At 38.0% G+C, this 17304-nt stretch overlaps 1 protein-coding gene across 2 annotated transcripts in view; it reads left to right on the plus strand.

Moving 5' to 3' along the window:
* Window positions 1-1852, plus strand: part of epha4a (eph receptor A4a) — a gene marked incomplete at its 3' end in the record, with an annotated part of 33980 nt that extends 32128 nt beyond the window's left edge. For both annotated transcript variants that reach the window (XM_083541689.1, XM_083541690.1), the window contains exon 18: window positions 196-1852. The remainder of the gene's footprint in view (window positions 1-195) is intronic.
* Window positions 1853-17304: the final 15452 nt, after the last annotated feature.

Below are 17304 nucleotides of genomic sequence, written 5' to 3' on the forward strand. Positions count from 1 at the left end.
GAATTGAAAAAAAAACGGAAAAACAAAATCATCTTTCTCTTGAGCAACGAAGAAAAAACAAAACAAAACGGCAGCTACTGTATTTCAGCTAGGTGCTCTCTGAGGATTACTAGCAAGCGCTAAAGCTAGCCATTGTGTTGTGAGTATTACTTAATTTCGCTTGACTTTTTTCCCCTTTTCCTCCCATCTCTGTAGGATCACCTCGGCGTTTCCGTTCGGGACCTACTGCAGGAGCATGAATTTATTCACAACCCCTCGACCTCGGCCAGAATCCTGTCGAGGCAGAAAATCTTCCAGATACGAATAAGGACAAGTTGAGGAGAGGATCATTTGCACATAGAGAGAGAGAGAGAGAGAGAGAGAGAGAGAGAGAGAGAGAGAGAGAGAGAGAGAGAGAGAGAGAGAGAGACTTGTTTTGTCTGCAATGTGTCCTAGCGACTGAATGTATACCAGCACCAGAACACATGCTAGCTGCTTAGCTGGATGCACTCTACTTCAACTACAAGTGTGTCAGAGTGTTTTTTTTTTGTTGTTGTTCTTTGTTTGTTTCTTTGTTTTTGTCTTTTTTGTGTTTCATCCCTTCTCAAGGATACCACTTGCTCTGAGAAACACACACTTCAAGACTAAAATAAAGAGTACGCTAAGTTGCCCGAAAAGAAAAACGAACCATTTGCAAGCCGTTTTTTTTTTTTTTTTTTGTTAGTTAGTTTGTTTGTTTATTTACACAATTAAACTGACAGAACCAACAATTTTTTCAGTCTCTTTTCCCACAAGATTCTTCTTTTGCTTCATCTTCTGTTGTTGAACATATTCGTGAACCTGTAAGGGAAAAAAAAAAAGGGAAAACTCGATGTCGTGTTTTTCATTAAAAAGCCAACGATCTTTTGTTTGTTTGTCTGAAAAACTTTTTTTGGTGTTGTTTATTCTGTTCTTCCTTTCTTGCGTTCTTTCTTTATTTCATTTTTTCTTTGGTTTATTTAATTCTTTTTGTACATTTCTTTCTTTTTTTTTTTTTTTACAGTTTTTCATTTCCTTGTTTCTTCATTTGGTGTTGTTTTTTTTTTCTGTTTTATTCTTTCTTTCTTTTTTCCTTCCTTCACTTCTTTTTGTTTTTTTTCCACACCGCAGTCTGATCACATAAAAAGTATTGTTATATCGGAGACTCTGTGAACTACCTGTGAGGGTAAAAAAAAAAAGAAGGGAAAACTTGACAAACTGCATTTTTTTGTTTGTTTGTTTACACATTTAAACCGACAAAACCCACCAAGTTTTCAAGTCTCTTACCCAGAAGAAAGTCACTGGAATTCTCTGGAATTCTCTGGAGACCAGAACTTTAAGATTGGGAACGATGCTAAGCTAAATGCCGACTCGAGGGATTCTGCACTTGCAGGAACTCTGTAAGGAGGAAAAAAACTCGACCTCAAGGACCGTGTTTTCCATGAAAAAAAAAAAGCCAGCGATCTTTTGTTTGTTTGCAAATCTTTCCCAAATGTAATGAATTTTTTCCATTTTTATTTCCACATTTTGACCACCTGATTGGAAAATATGCAAGCAATGTAGAGGAGTTGGAGAGTTCGAGAATGTATTGTGCCAAGTTTCTTCAATGTAGTTGAATTTTGGGGGAATCAAACTAACAAATCGTGATTTGTTGTTTAATTTTTTCTTTCTTTTTTTTTAATATTATTATTTTCGCCCAGTTAATCTAGTTGTGTAGATTAACAACGTCCTCTCTATATAATGCCATTGTTGTTGTTTTTTTAAAATGAATTTAGGTACATTTCATTTATTTATGGTCTTTTTTTTTATCTAGTTTGTAAATTGTAAAATAGAAAAATAAATGACTGATTGCCAAGTATGACTTTTTATTTTTTTGCTGTATTTAATGCAATACATTAAGTTTTATAGCATCTATGCTAGCTGCTCTGGCACCGTTTGCTTCATGTATGCTAACGTACTATGTAGTTTTATAACGAATGAATCAGAAGTAAACGTCATGCAAACAACTGATATAATATAGAATATTACTATATACTAGCACACAAATTAGCTATGGGTACTAACAGCTACTAGAACTATGCTAATCTAACCACGAATTAGCAAAGAAAATACATTAATTTAGTGAAATATAAGCAGGTCATGTACTGTAAGGAAATTTTTCCTCAAAACATTTTTTCAAATTGATGTTATGTATGGTTAAAGTAAAAAAAAAAGGATGCTAACCTGGTATTAGCAGAGAAAACAGGGTTAAAATGGTTAAAATCTTTATTTAGTTATCACATAATCAAAACTTTTTATTGATTCTTTCATTGGTGTTGTTTTTCAGCTTTTATTTATTTGTCTTTTTTTGGAGTTGTTCATTCTTTCTTTCTTTCTTTCTTTCTTATACATATACTCTTTTTAATTTGGTGTAGCAAAAAGTATTACATGACATAGGGTTATAGTGCAGAATTATCCTTCACGTTTACAATATTTCTAACTAGGTTAGCTTGAATTGACCTCCCTGTCTAGCTAATTACTGTTAGCAACTACAATCGATGCTAATCTAACCTTCCAGTAGCTATAAAAACAGGCTAGTTTATAAAAATTAACAAAACCCAAGTGAACATGCTTCTTGTTTTCGAGTTTAAACATCCAAGAGAAAAAAAATACATCTCATTTTACACAAGTCTTTGCTTAACATTTGCAAAATAAAACATATTGAACAACACTGCAGTCAGTTCGCACATCAAAACATATATCATGTTGTATATCCTTGTACGGTTATGATGAATTTTTCCAGCAATTTTTAAATATTTCCTAGCTATATATATTATTACCTCAAAATGGATTCCCTGCCTAGCTAATTTCTATTAATTATTAAAATGTATGCAAATTGAACCTGGCATTAGCAAAGAAAACAAAAGTATTATGCCGAATGGGAACTGCGCAGGATATAATGGAGAATTACACTGTGTTTTTACTATATTTCTAGCTAGATATTAGCTTGAATAAAGCTATATGTCTAGCTATTTAATGTTAGCAACTAGAATCAATGCTAAGCAAACCTGCCAGTAGCGAAAAAAACAGGCTAGTTTAGTTAAAGCCAGTTAATAGTGAGGTAAAACTTATCTCAAAATACATTCTAGAGGGGTAAAAAAGACACCTCATTTATTTTAGTCAAAATTGACCTAATTTTAGTTTTTACCTTCACACTTCAAACTATTTTATTGAACAACACAGTGGTCTGGTCTGATTTATCAGGCTAGCTACGTTGTTTAGCTTTTTTAACGCATCAGAATTGTCAATATTTTTTTATTTAATTTATCTTAACAGGCTAATCTTCAATTAACTTTCATATAATCAAAACTTTTTATTGATTCTTTCTTTTGTGTTAATTAAAATTTTTCCTTTCTTGCTTTCATTCGTTGGTGTTTTTTCTTCAGTTCTTTCTTTCTGTGGTGTTTATAAATTTTTTTATTGCTTCTTTCTGTTATGTTTTCATTCTATCTGTCTGTCTGTCTATCTTTGGCGTCATTATCTTCAGTTCTTTGTTTGTTCGTTGTTTATTCTTAATTTATTTTTTATACATATCAAAAACTTATTATTAGTTATATTGGCTTGTACCATTAAAATGCCAATTTTTCCTTGTACTTTCACAATATTTCTAGCTAGATATTAGCTTAAATTGAACTTGGTGTCTAGCTAATTTGTTAATATCTACAATAAATGCTAATCAAACCTGCCAGAAGCAATGAAAACTAGTTTAGTTAGCGCCAGTAATGTTGAGTTAAAACCTACCTCAGTATACCTTCTCGGGAGGTACAACAAAAAAGAATAGACTTTATATTATATGCATCTTCACCTTCATTTATTGAAACATTTTATTAAACTACAATGCAGTCTGGACCGATCTTTTTTTTTTTTTACAGTATATAGGATTTTTTTAATCAAATTTAAAGAATTTGATTGGATGCTAATCTCAATTTACCATATTGATATATAGCTACGATATATTTGGACATTCAAAGGTCTTTATTACTTTGTGAAATTGTGGAATTAATTTATTTTTCAGGCTTCCCAAGCTTTTCTTATTACACCGAATTTTTCCAATCCCATTTTTTTTTTTTCCTGAGACATCCTTTCAGATTTCTTCATCCCCGACTCCCACTAGACGAAAGTGCTCATAGAAGTACTACATTAATTTTGAAAGAAAAAAAAAAAGAGGGCCGATTCTCGCCCCTGAAGAACAATTGTGACAATCAAACGACATTGCTGGTCTGCCTTTCGTCAGCTTTTTTCTTTCATTCCCTCCCCCTCAGCTTTTCCTGTGCTTTTCTCCGCGCTGAATGGGCCGTAATACAGCCACCCTGGCACGTTTAATCAGTAAACATCTGTTTCCCCACAGCCTGCCATGATGGCTGATTGTGTGAGAGGCCTTTGATAAATAAACGAGAAAAAAAAGCTCTAGAAAACGCAATTTACGCAATAGGAGAAAGACCCTAGTGCAAGGCTGGCGATGTTTTTTTGTTTTTTTTTTTCTTGCCACAATCACCCTAATGAGAGATGCATGCATTATGCATGTGTTTGGGCACAACGCTGACAGGAAGTGAGAAGAGGAAGGGAAGAAGAAAAAAAAAAAAAGTGAGAAGAAGTTTAACTCAGGAAATACGCTCGAAATTAGCGGGTAGTTAATGAGGCAGGGATAAGCCGAGAATGTGTAAAAGAGGGAAAGAGAGCGAGAGAGAGAGAGAGAGAGAGAGAGAGAGAGAGAGAGAGAGAGAGAGAGAGAGAAATGTTGAGATAAAGTGTGTATGGGAGTATAACATTACACAGTCCACAAAAAAGAAAAAAGCTATGAAATTTATTACATAATAGAATATCGTTATATAACGCGCTGTCAAATCTTCGATTGTGATTGGTCAAAAGATGTTGAATATATTAATGAATGAATGTATTTATGACAGTTTGGGCTGTAAATCCACGTTCATATTTATGCTCTGATCCCTATAACATAAATTATGATAACTCAAGCAGGATGCTGAGCAAATCCAGGAATTACATCCAGACTTTCGCAGCTGGAGTCAGACGGAGTAATCATACGCGTAATCCATATTCATAAGTCAAGAATTTAATACGTGGGGGTCCAAAGTGAGGAAATCGAGAAGATAAAGGCTCTGGAATATCTGGGATGAGACTCTGATACTATAACAGAAAAGGACGCGAAAGGATATATAAAAAAAAAAAGACAAACACAAAACAGGTGATCACAGTAGGATAGTACAGCAATTGGAGGGCGGAAACATGGCCACATGGAGCAATGAGGTTATGGCCTACTTTAGTCAATCCACCTCAATACCATCTTTATCACACCACAGCTATAGAAAGCATCGATATTATAGAGAACAGAGAGACAGGAATCTCATACAGCGAGATTGAATGGTATTACTAAACCAAGAAACCCAATGAACACAATTCAACAAGTCTCCTTTCACTGTAGCCACAACTGCACCTCCTGCATACATCATCTCTAGCAGAAGCATCAATAATAACCTCGTAAAAAATTACTCCATTTATCCCCCCCAAAAAATCTGCGTGCATTGAATTTTTTTTCTGGGCATTTAAAATAAAGGTAAATTGTATTTTTGTGCAAATTCTACAGTAAATAAAAATATAAATGGTGAATGAAAAAGCTTAACAGCTGTTTTGTTGACATTTCCTCACGATTTCCAGCTTTTCTGGAAAAGTCCGTCTTGTAAATGTCCTCTTTAATCTCCCTGTGTCCAAATCCATTTCTTCTCCTCTGTCAGTTATTGTGAAATAAAAAAAAAAAAAAACATTAAATCCACATGAATATATTTAAACCTGTTTGCTACAGAGGCTGTTTGAGAGCTCTGACTACCTTAAACAGTTTTTTTCTCTTTTAAGTGTTCTTTCTCTCGTTCTTTTCTCCTTTTTGGTGTTGTTAATTATTTTTATTCATTCATTCATTTATTCTTTCTTTGGTGTTTATTCTATTCTTTCATTTGGTGTTCTATCTTTCTTTCTCTCTTTCTTTCAGCATTGTGTATTCATTTGGTTAATTTTTGTGGCTGTTCATTCTGTTCTTTCTCTCTTTCATTCATTAATTCTTTCTTTCTTTCCACATTGTTTATTCAGTTGGTTAATTTTTGTTGCTGTTCATTCTGTTCTTTCTTTCTTTCTTTGGTGTTTATTCTATTCTTTATTTCTTTCTTTTTATTGCCATTCTTGCTTCTTTATTTCTCTCATTCCTTCTTCATTCCTTCCTCTCTTCCTTCTTTTATTTGGTGTTCTTTCTTCCTTCATTTGGTGTTCTTTCTTTCTTTCTTTCTTTCTTTCTTTCTTTCTTTCTTTCTTTCTTTCTTTCTTTCTTTCTTTCTTTCTTTCTTTCCTTCTTTCTTTCTTTCGACATTCTCCTTGTATACTTCTTTATTTATTCCTTTCTTCCATCATTTGGTGTTCTTTCTTTCTTTCTTTCTTTCTTTCTTTCTTTCTTTCTTTCTTTCTTTCTTTCTTTCTTTCTTTCTTTCTTTCTTTCTTTCTTTCGGTGTTCTTTTTGTTCCTTCCTTTCTTCCTTATTTACTCAATTTTTACTATATATATATACAGTGAGGAAAATAAGTATTTGAACACTCTGCTATTTTGCAAGTTCTCCCACTTAGAAATTATGGAGGGGTCTGAAATTGTCATCGTAGGTGCATGTCCACTGTGAGAGACATAATCTAAAAAAAAAAATCCAGAAAACACAATGTATGATTTTTTAACTATTTATTTGTATGATACAGCTGCAAATAAGTATTTGAACACCTGAGAAAGTCAATGTTAATATTTGGTACAGTAGCCTTTGTTTGCAATTACAGAGGTCAAACGTTTCCTGTAGTTTTTCACCAGGTTTGCACACACTGCAGGAGAGATTTTGGCCCACTCCTCCACACAGAACTTCTCTAGATCAGTCAGGTTTCTGGCCTGTCGCTGAGAAACACGGAGTTTGAGCTCCCTCCAAAGATTCTCTATTGGGTTTAGGTCTGGAGACTGGCTGGGCCACGCCAGAACCTTGATATGATTCTTACAGAGCCACTCCTTGGTTATCCTGGCTGTGTGCTTCGGGTCATTGTCATGTTGGAAGACCCAGCCTCGACCCATCTTCAATGCTCTAACTGAGGGAAGGAGGTTGTTCCCCAAAATCTCTCCTTAATACAGTGCAGTCGCCCTGTCCAATGTGCAGAAAAAGGGTTAGCCCCCAAAGCATGATGCTACCACCCCCAAGCTTCACAGTAGGGATGGTGTTCTTGGGATGGTACTCATCACTCTTCTTCCTTCAAACACGTTTAGTGGAATTATGACCCAAAAGTTCTATTTTGGTCTCATCTGACCACATGACTTTCTCCCATGACTCCTCTGGATCATCCAATGGTCATTGGCAAACTTAAGACATGCCTGGACATGTGCTGGTTTAAGCAGGGGAACCTTCCATGCCATGCATGATTTCAAACCATGACGTCTGAGTGTATTACCAACAGTAACCTTGGAAACGGTGGTCCCAGCTCTTTTCAGGTCATTGACCAGCTCCTCCCGTGTAGTTCTGGGCTGATTTCTCACCTTCCTTAGGATCATTGAGGCCCCACGAGGTGAGATCTTGCATGGAGCCCCAGTCCGAGGGAGATTGACAGTCATGTTTAGCATCTTCCATTTTCTAATGATTGCTCCAACAGTGGACTTTTTGTTCACCAAGCTGCTTGGCAATTTCCCCGTAGCTCTTTCCAGCCTTGTGGAGGTGTACAATTTTGTCTCTAGTGTCTTTGGACAGCTCTTTGGTCTTGGCCATGTTAGTAGTTGGATTCTTACTGATTGTATGGGGTGGACAGGTGTCTTTATGCAGATAACGACCTCAAACAGGTGCATCTAATTTAGGATAATAAATGTAGTGGAGGTGGACATTTTAAAGGCAGACTAACAGGTCTTTGAGGGTCAGAATTCTAGCTGATAGACAGGTGTTCAAATACTTATTTGCAGCTGTATCATACAAATAAATAGTTTAAAAATCATATATTGTGATTTCTGGATTTTTTTTTTTAGATTATGTCTCTCATAGTGGACATGCACCTACGATGACAATTTCAGACCCCTCCATGATTTCTAAGGGGGAGAACTTGCAAAATAGCAGGGTGTTCAAATACTTATTTTCCTCACTGTATATTTCTCTATTGTTTTGTCTTTTTTCACTAAGTGAACGTCAGAGGACAATGGCTCTCTGACCATCCAATCAAAGGACGTGAAAATGCCTATGTGTTTGGGCTCCTGCTAGGGGCCCTGGAGTAAATTGAAATTTGAATTGAATTCCCTTTGACCCTATTGGGAATAACATGTCAGTGATTCGGATCGCTTTGCTGGTCCTGACACCACGCCACTGATTACACGTTACACGATTACACATACATGCCTAAATATTACATTATAAAAAGTTCAAATGCATTAAATAAATCAATGTGAATAAAACATTTTTATTAACAAAACATTGAAATTGAAATCTAGAACGTTCTACAATCTGGATTAAGAACCCTCAACTATCTGAAGAAGTCTCAAGAAGCCTTTTTTTATTCTTTCTCTGAAACAAGATTTAGTTCCTAGAGTGTGGGATTTTTTTTTAGGAATTCAGGCCCCAAACTTCAGTCACAAAGCCAAGCGCTAAAACTTCAGGCTTTGACTTCTAATCCCGCTCTTTTCTCTGTGAAGGCAGATTACAGGAGATCAGATGGACTATTCCATCGCTTTGTGTTGGGGGGGTGGGGGGGTTCCTTGTGGACTGCAGTAGGAATGGTTCTAAAGCACTACTTTGTTATAGATTAAACAGAGAAATGGTTTTAAATAGCAAATAGTTACAAATGTTCCCCTTCAAGGTCAGGTTTAGGTGTGGCCCAGTTTTCCATGTGTGGTATTTCCCTTATTTCCCTAATTTCCATAATCTTGGAATTCAAAGTAGATCCGGCCCTAGCTAGGTCAACAAACAAGAGTCCACATGCACCAGGATCCAAACCGAAATGTAACTATAACGGGATAAAAAGTACGACACGGCGGTTCTTTTGCTTTGGAAATCCATTGCCGCTCCGATCGAAACCTTCCATTCATTTCCCCGTGTGTGTGTTTTCATTGTTGTGTGTTTATTGCGTTAGTGTTGCAGTGGTATTTAATATGTGGAGTGTGTAAGCGTGTGCGATTGGTGTGGGTGGCGGACACACACTGAGCTCTGCTCTATGATTAATGACTGAGAGATGGCAAAGATAATGAGGTTCGCTCAACAGCGCTGCACTCACGCCGCACTCTGCCACTCAGCAGCACAGAGAGAGGGAGAGAGGGAGAGGGGGAGAGAGGGAGAGGGGGAGAGATTCAATAGAGTGAACAACTTTCCTCATTTCTTTCCTTTATTTCTTTCCTCTGTGATGTTTATTCTGTACTTTATTTCTTTTTTGTTTCTTTGTTTGTTTCTTTCATTAGTGTTCTTTTTTCTTTCTTTTTTTCTTTCCGTCCTTCCTTCCTTCCTTCCTTCCTTCCTTCCTTCCTTCCTTCCTTCCTTCCTTCCTTCCTTAATTCCTTAATTTTCTGTTTTTTTGCTATCTTTCTTTCTTTGGTTTTACATCTATTCATTTTTTATTTTATTAGCATTCTTTCTTTCTTTGGTGTTGTTTATTCTGTTCATTCGTTCACTCTTATTTATTTTGTTGTTGTTTATTCTGTTCTTTTTTTCTTTCTTTCTTTCCTTCTCTCTTATTTTGGGGTTTATTTTCTTTCTTTCTTTCTTTCTTTCTTTCTTTCTTTCTTTCTTTCTTTCTTTCTTTCTTTCTTTCTTTCTTTCTTTCTTTCTTTCTTTCTTTTAACTTTCCTTCCTTCCTTCCTTCCTTCCTTCCTTTCTTCCTTCCTCCTTACTTAATTCCTTAATTTTCTGTTTTCTTTCTTTCTTTCTTTCTTTCTTTCTTTCTTTCTTTCTTTCTTTCTTTCTTTCTTTCTTTCTTTCTTTCTTTCTTTCTTTCCTTCCAACTTCCCTTCCTTCCTTCCCTTCCTTCCTTCATCTTAATTTTCTGTTTTCTTTCTTTCTTTCTTTCTTTCTTTCTTTCTTTCTTTCTTTCTTTCTTTCTTTCTTTCTTTCTTTCTTTCTTTCTTTCTTTCTATTTGGTATTCTTCCTCCCTTCTTCTTTCCTTACTTTATTACTTGATATTTACTTCCCGCATTTTTCCCTCTTTTTCTCGCAAAGTGAACAGCTCGAGGAAGATGGAGAAGTCTGAGTGGTGAAGCTCATCGCCAGGATAAAAGAACAAAAACATGTTTACAGTAAGATAAGAGCGTGCAGTCCTCATTAGAGCCGAGAAAAGGGAAGTTGTTAAGAGAGCTTGAGCGAGAGAGATTCAAAAACAAGGGCAGAAATAGCATTCTAAAAGAGAAGAATATCTGAAATAGGGTTGCAAATTGGTTCGTGAGTTTGTAAGCACACGCACACCGAACCGCTATGCTAAACTCCCCTACACAAAGCCTTTGAGCCGGCTACGGTCCAAGATCAATAGTGGAAGGAGCTTTAGTCCGCTTCTAGGACACTTTATCTCTGTCAAACCCCAAACATTTAAATTACAGCAGACAATGCGCTATCATTTCTCACCACGATGACGAGATGCTCCGGATAAGGCCGTATAAATCACACGCGAGCAAGGAGGAACCGAGGAGGAATCCAGCGGTAATGTGGGAAATGAAGGAAATCTATTTTCCCATACGTCTGCGATGACAGTCGCAACAAGAGGGTTATGTTACTAACACACGGAATATCGAACGCCGGGTCGGCGACATCCATCATATCGCGGCCGCGTTCATTCTCGCCGTTACTCGTCCGTTTTTTACTTACTTGGATAGCTAGAAAGATATGTACAAAGATAGACAGATCTATAATGCTTCCAGACGACAATTTCCACTGTCAAAAAGTGGGAAAATCTCGACAAGCTTGGCAAAACCAAGAACAGTTGAGAGCCTGATAGGTAGAAATTAGTTTATTAGAGGGACCCTGCAGGTTGGGACGTTTGAGATGGTTAGGTCATGTGCAATGGAGAGACATGGGGTATATCGGGAGAAGGCTGAGGATGGTGGCACTAGGCAGGAGGAAAAGAGGAAGACCATAGAGAAGGTAAACGGATGTGGTAAAGCAGTGGTCAATTAATACCGGGCCTCACAGAAAGAATACATAAAAACTTTCTTTTCGGCTTCTCCCGTTAGGGGTCGCCACAGCGGATCCTCCGCACGTTTGATTTGGCACATGTTTTACGCTGGATGCCCTTCCTAACGCAACCCTCCCCAATTTATCCGGGCTTGGGACCGGCACTAAGAGTGGCTGGGGATGGTTCCCTGACCGGGAATCGAACCCGGGTCGCAGCGGTGGGAGAGCTGCATCTTAACCACTAGACCACCAGGGGACCCTGAACGAATACATAACTTACATTATTTCCATTTTATTTATTATCTGATTTTGCCCGATGTTGTATTTTGTAGAATTAGCGAATTCTCTCCGCCACATCTGCCTATGACTCACTCTTGATGCATGTCAAGATGCCTCGGTCACATGCCTTACCTACAGCCGCTACCTTCTTAAAGGGGCTTCTCCGGCCGCTAACACATAATACATTACCGCTAAATTGAAACCCCCAAGCTAGCAAAATGACATTAATCCGGTCCCCGGCGCAAAAAAGGTTGGGGACCACTGTGGTAAAGGATAACATGCAGGTGGTTGGTTTAACAGAGGGAAAAAATGACGTATTTACCTCTCCGTTTTGCCTTCAGTCCACAGTGAGACCATGTTTTTAGTCAATAAAAGCGTAGCTTTTTAAAAACGCTCTCCAAAGTGGATCAATCTGTGATCGCAGGGTGGACCATGAAAACGGAGGCTTTCGAAAACGACTACATCGTTTTAGTAATTGGCGCAACGTTTCGCAGAGCTGGAAAGTAAACATAAGCGTCGCTTTCAAATTTATCCAGACTAGTGTAGATTTAGCCTTGGACACTTTTTAAAAAGCCTTTTTAAGTTGTTCCGAAGACCTGGAAAGTGCTTGGGACGTAATTGTTTTAAGACGTTTTAGTGTGGATGAGCAACTTTTGGGAATCGATTGAAAACTAAAGTATTGACACAAAGCGTTTTGATACGAAAACACTGTCTTCATAAGGATCCGGATTAGTGTAGACGTAGCCTTAGCTAGAATTGACCCTATGCTGTTTAGAAAGGCGAAGCAAACCCTCCTTTATATGATACTAATGATGTGCAAGAAGTTTGAGTTGATGCAGAAGTGGTTTTGTATTCGTATTGTAGTACCATACAGCATTTCACACGCATGATCTCAATGGAAGTGTTATCAGCAGGAAACCTTACCTGGATCCACTGATGCTCACTGTGGGCTTTGTTTGGTTTTTCATTCCATTCTGTGTAAACGCTAGAGACACCTTGTTGTGTGTAAAAATCTAAGCAGTTCCAAGAATACAACACACAATGCCAGGCCTTTCCAGTAGATGGAAAGATTCTAGCAAACATCAGCAATATCATCTACAAGACAATGTGACACAGTCAAGAAACTAAAGCTGCGAAGGAAATGATCCAAACTGTAGCACAATGAACTCCTACATGAAATGAAAGCTGATGTCTAGTTCTAGTCCCTCAAACTGAAAATCTGCAGTTAGACCTCAAACTATGCCAGGCATGCAAGACGATTCAAGAATACCACAGCACTAGAAACATCCTGCAAGGGAAAGTAAAATAAAACAGGATGTTATCTAGCTAGCAAAAAAAAAAAGTGTTTGCAAGCAATAATATAGACCAAAATACTGGCTTAGTATGGTGTCCAAACATTTGCCACAAGTTCAATCATTTTAGGTCCATCGAATATAAACGTTTGCGGAAAGTGTGTTTTTTGACACCAAATCGATTTGGTGAACAAAACGTTTTGCATAATTGATGTAGTCAGACGCTGTCAGATTGTGATAGAGTACCGAATACATGAAAAAGAAAGCGAAGAACAGGTAGAACGGATGCTGGGAGGCATTTGGTCAAAACCTTTCCAACTAAAGTAACGATATTTGTAACACCTTTTGGACAAGCTTTAGGAGAAGCAGTCCAAGAGAGGTTGCAAACAAATCTGGCATGTTGCAGGAAAGCATGCTACACATGGGGGCTCTTTACAGTCTGAACAACCACTTTAACCCAACATACCTCTCTACAGGATTCCATCATTATGGACCATGTTGCTGGTCTATTACACATCGCAATGTGGCCTCAGGTTCCTGACAAGGATTCAACCCAATGTGGCATTTTGCTCTCCCAACCCAATCACCTGGAGGTTGTTTGTTCTGATATGCCTTGCATTTCTGCTCAGCGTGGATGTAACTAGTGATGATTCGAGTTACTGTATCCTTTGTGTCCAACCAAATTGGACCAGTATATGGCCATAAACTCTCTCATCAACCGCCAGGGTTATTTCAGTTTTTTAACTATCCGATTCTGAACGATGTTTTATTTTGGAAAATTACCAGATTCTCTCTGCCACATCTGACTCTTGACTCTTGATGCATGTCAAGATGCCTCGGTCACATGTCTTACCTCCATCCGCTACCTTATTAAAGCGGCTGCTCCGGCCGCTAACACATAATACATTACTGCTAAGTTGAAACTCCCAAACGAGCAAAATGAACAAACAACAACACCGTGGATTCACGTTTATTATTATATTTAGAAAATAGCAGTTTTTATGCCGGTCGTATCATTTTATTTTGTTGTATTTATCTGCCAGACCTTAAAGGCCAGTCCATGAAAATATTGTCTGACATTAATCGGGTCCGTGGCAAAAAAAAGTTCCTTCTTCACGTTGTTAGGAAGCTGGGGTCAAACATGATACAGCACCCCTGGAGCACAAAGGGTTAAGGGCCTTTCTCAAGGGCCTCAAAGAGTGGCGGCTTGATGATACCGGGGTTTGAACCCTCTGACTTCACGATCAGTAAGCTAGAGTCTTAAACACTGAGCTATCACATGATCAGTTGAGTAGAAAATTGCATGAAGAGAAGACGTACAGGTGGCTGGCAAATGTATCCAATCCGATAATCCGATTCAAAAAGATAAAAAAAAAGTAAAGAATATTTGGTGGTCAAATCCACCACCCTATTGTTGTGTAAGTAAACAATTTGGCTCAAATAAGAATAAATTGAGTAAAGAGTAAAGTGCACAAATGGAAAGCCAAGAACTGCATAAGGTCCCAGAAAGTAGCAACTTTAGCTGTTTACTACAGCTAGAAAAGTAGCCTTCCAGGTCAGGTATTACAATTAAACTACTTAAACAGCAGACACTGAAAGTTTATTGGTGTCAACTAAGGTTATATACTGCATGGGTGAGATGTCTGGGGCTTTAATAAAGTTTCTAGTTGTGCTTTGGTTCGAGAACTGTGAAGGATCTGTGGAGGAGCTTTGTGGAATAGTTCAAAAGCTAACAATATAATGAAGTATCCAGTATCCTTCCTCATTTGTTTTCTTCTTAGTGCTATTTGTAGGGGTGACCCCGAATAGCCGAGGATTTGATGCTTCCATAGGAGGCGCCTGATTGGATTAGCAATCTCATGAGGATGGACAGGATTAGAAACGAGTTTATTAGAGGGACAGCGCATGTAGGACGTTTTAGAGACAAAACAAGTGAGGCGAGATTGAGATGGTTTGGACATGTTCGGAGGAGGGACATGGGGTATATCAGTAGGAGAATGCTGAGGATGGAGCCACCAGGAAGGAGGAAAAGAGGAAGACCAAGGAGGAGGTTTATGGATATGGTGAGGGAAGACATGCAGGTAGTTGGGGTGAAAGAGGCAGATGTAGAGGACAGGGGGGTATGGAGATGGATGATCCACTGTGGCGACCCCTAATGGGAGCAGCCGAAAGAAGAAGAAGAAGAAGAGGTTTGTGCTATTTTGGTTATATGGGGTGCTTAATGTCTGATTTCACACAGAACTACCGTTTTTCTCTTAATAAGTAATTTTAATAAATATTTGTAATGTTTGGGAATAAATCAAACCACTCCTGTGACATATTGAAGGTTTACTTTCCAAGATCCGTGACTGACACAGGAGCATCTTGGCGGCAGGGATTTTAATATTGAACAATGTCTGGGGGATTCTGTAAAGGTATATTTTGTTCTAATTAAATTCTCAACATTTATTTTTGATTGTTTTTCAGTGCATCAATGTTACTTAGAGCACTCTTGCCATCTGTGATCTGTCTATTGAGTTTAAGATAGATGTGATGTATGGATAAAGAATTAATAGCCTATTGAGTATCAGGCTGGTTCTCTTCATAATTAAGAGAAGCAGACTCCAAGTGCTGACCTTCGTTTAACATTAAGAGCACATCATGCATACCAAATGACTATTGACCATTCGGGTCCTCATTCTCTGCTGAACAGCTTCCTTTCTCTAGAACCTTCCTGTTTTTCTGTTTTCTTTAACATTCCTTGAACTAACACCGAAGAAAAAATCGATAAGTATCTACAGGAGTTTCTGGCGTTCCCTCTCTCCGAGGTCCTCCGATAGCCCTGAAGCCTCTGTCTGTACTTATGGCTGTGTAATAAATTAAACCCGAGCGAACTGTATTAAATTCTCCCGGAGCCAATTGATTGCTGGGTCATATCGACGACCAGCATCATCAAACAGCAGGAAAGGCAAGACATTAATCAAGTTAACAATCGACGACTACAGCTACAGTGGAACAATCACAAGCAATGTTTGATATATATAATGCGAAAATAATTTGATGATACAAATTTATGACCATCTGATTGAAAGTTGTTCGCAGTAGTCAAACCATTGGACTCTGGCTCGGAAGGTCACTAGTTCGAATCCCAGCCCTTGTCGGCCAATGCCAGAAATGTAAAAAAAAAAAAGGATAATAAAGACTGAAAATTTAGAATTAGATGAGTTCCCAACAACATTGTGTCATAAATCGTAACAATTCTGTTTTCTTTTTATAAAGGTATGTTTGATGTTGTGGGGGTACCAGGGGTACCAGTGGGAGAGGGAATGATAGTTGGACAATTGGACAAGCTAGCTCCTGTCAACAAATGTTATATCAAAAAGACTTGCTAACCAATTAGATTTGAGATTTCGCCAGCTGTATAAGAAATATAGAAATACAAAATCCATCTCTCGCTCCGTTCTCCGGTCCTTCCCTCGCCACCATCTAATCTCCACCATCTGCGGGTGTGAGAGGAACAAGAAGCCACACTCACTCACTCACACACACGCCGCCTTGCTTTCCTAACACGCTGAGGCCAATCGGTGTATGTTAGCATGTGGTGCCTTCAGCAAGGCTGCTCCAATATAACACGGTTCCGGTTGCCATGACTTGCTACTATTAAACGTTTCAGAAGGACCTGGGGGGCACCGGAATGCTTTGGTAGATCTGATTACAGTCAAGGAGAAGATGACGAATGGATATTTCCAAACATGGAAAGTGAGGTTATTAATGCAATATACAATGCTGTGAAAAAGAATTTGCCCCTTTCTTATTTTTTATTATTTTTTGCATATTTGTCACATTTAAATAATTCAAACAAATTTTCAGATTATAAAAAGAGAACCCAAGTAAATACAAAATGCAGTTTTTTTAAATTATGATTTCATTTATTAACCTTTTTGTAAGAGAACAAGTGTTTACATCTGATATAAAGTAAAGGATAATAGCATTAAGTGATAATAACAATAAACAGACGTCTTGCTATAGTTTAAGATGGATTAAACACTTTGGGGTGTCGGTTCTAAGAAAACAAATGCTTTGGGATGTTACCAGTAACCCAATTTCACGACCATATGACGTTATTCCATCGCTGATATCATTCAATACAATTTACATTTAAAGTATTTAGCGGATACCCTTTTCCAGAGCAGTTATGGGTTAAGGGTCATGCTCAAGGGCCCAGTAGTGGCAGCTTTGGGGTGCCTGGTTCTAGGGGAAAAAATAGCTCTAGGATGATACCAGTAACTCAGACCAGACGACCCTTAACCCATAACTGCTCTCGCTAATTATCCTATACATTTAGATTTATGGTATTTGGCAGACGACCTTATCCAAAGCATTACAATGATAATAAATAAGCATTTATAGGTTAAGGGACATTCTCAAGGGCCCTTGCAACATCTGCAGCTATAGGTGTCTAGGAAAAATACTCATCATTTACATTTTCATTTATACTGTTTTGCAAATCGGGACAACTGAGCAGTTTTGGGTTAACGGCCCACCAGTGGCAGCTTGGCTCGAAT

This window comes from Silurus aristotelis (genome assembly GCF_946808225.1).
Source record: "Silurus aristotelis genome assembly, chromosome: 5".
Taxonomy (NCBI): domain Eukaryota; kingdom Metazoa; phylum Chordata; class Actinopteri; order Siluriformes; family Siluridae; genus Silurus; species Silurus aristotelis.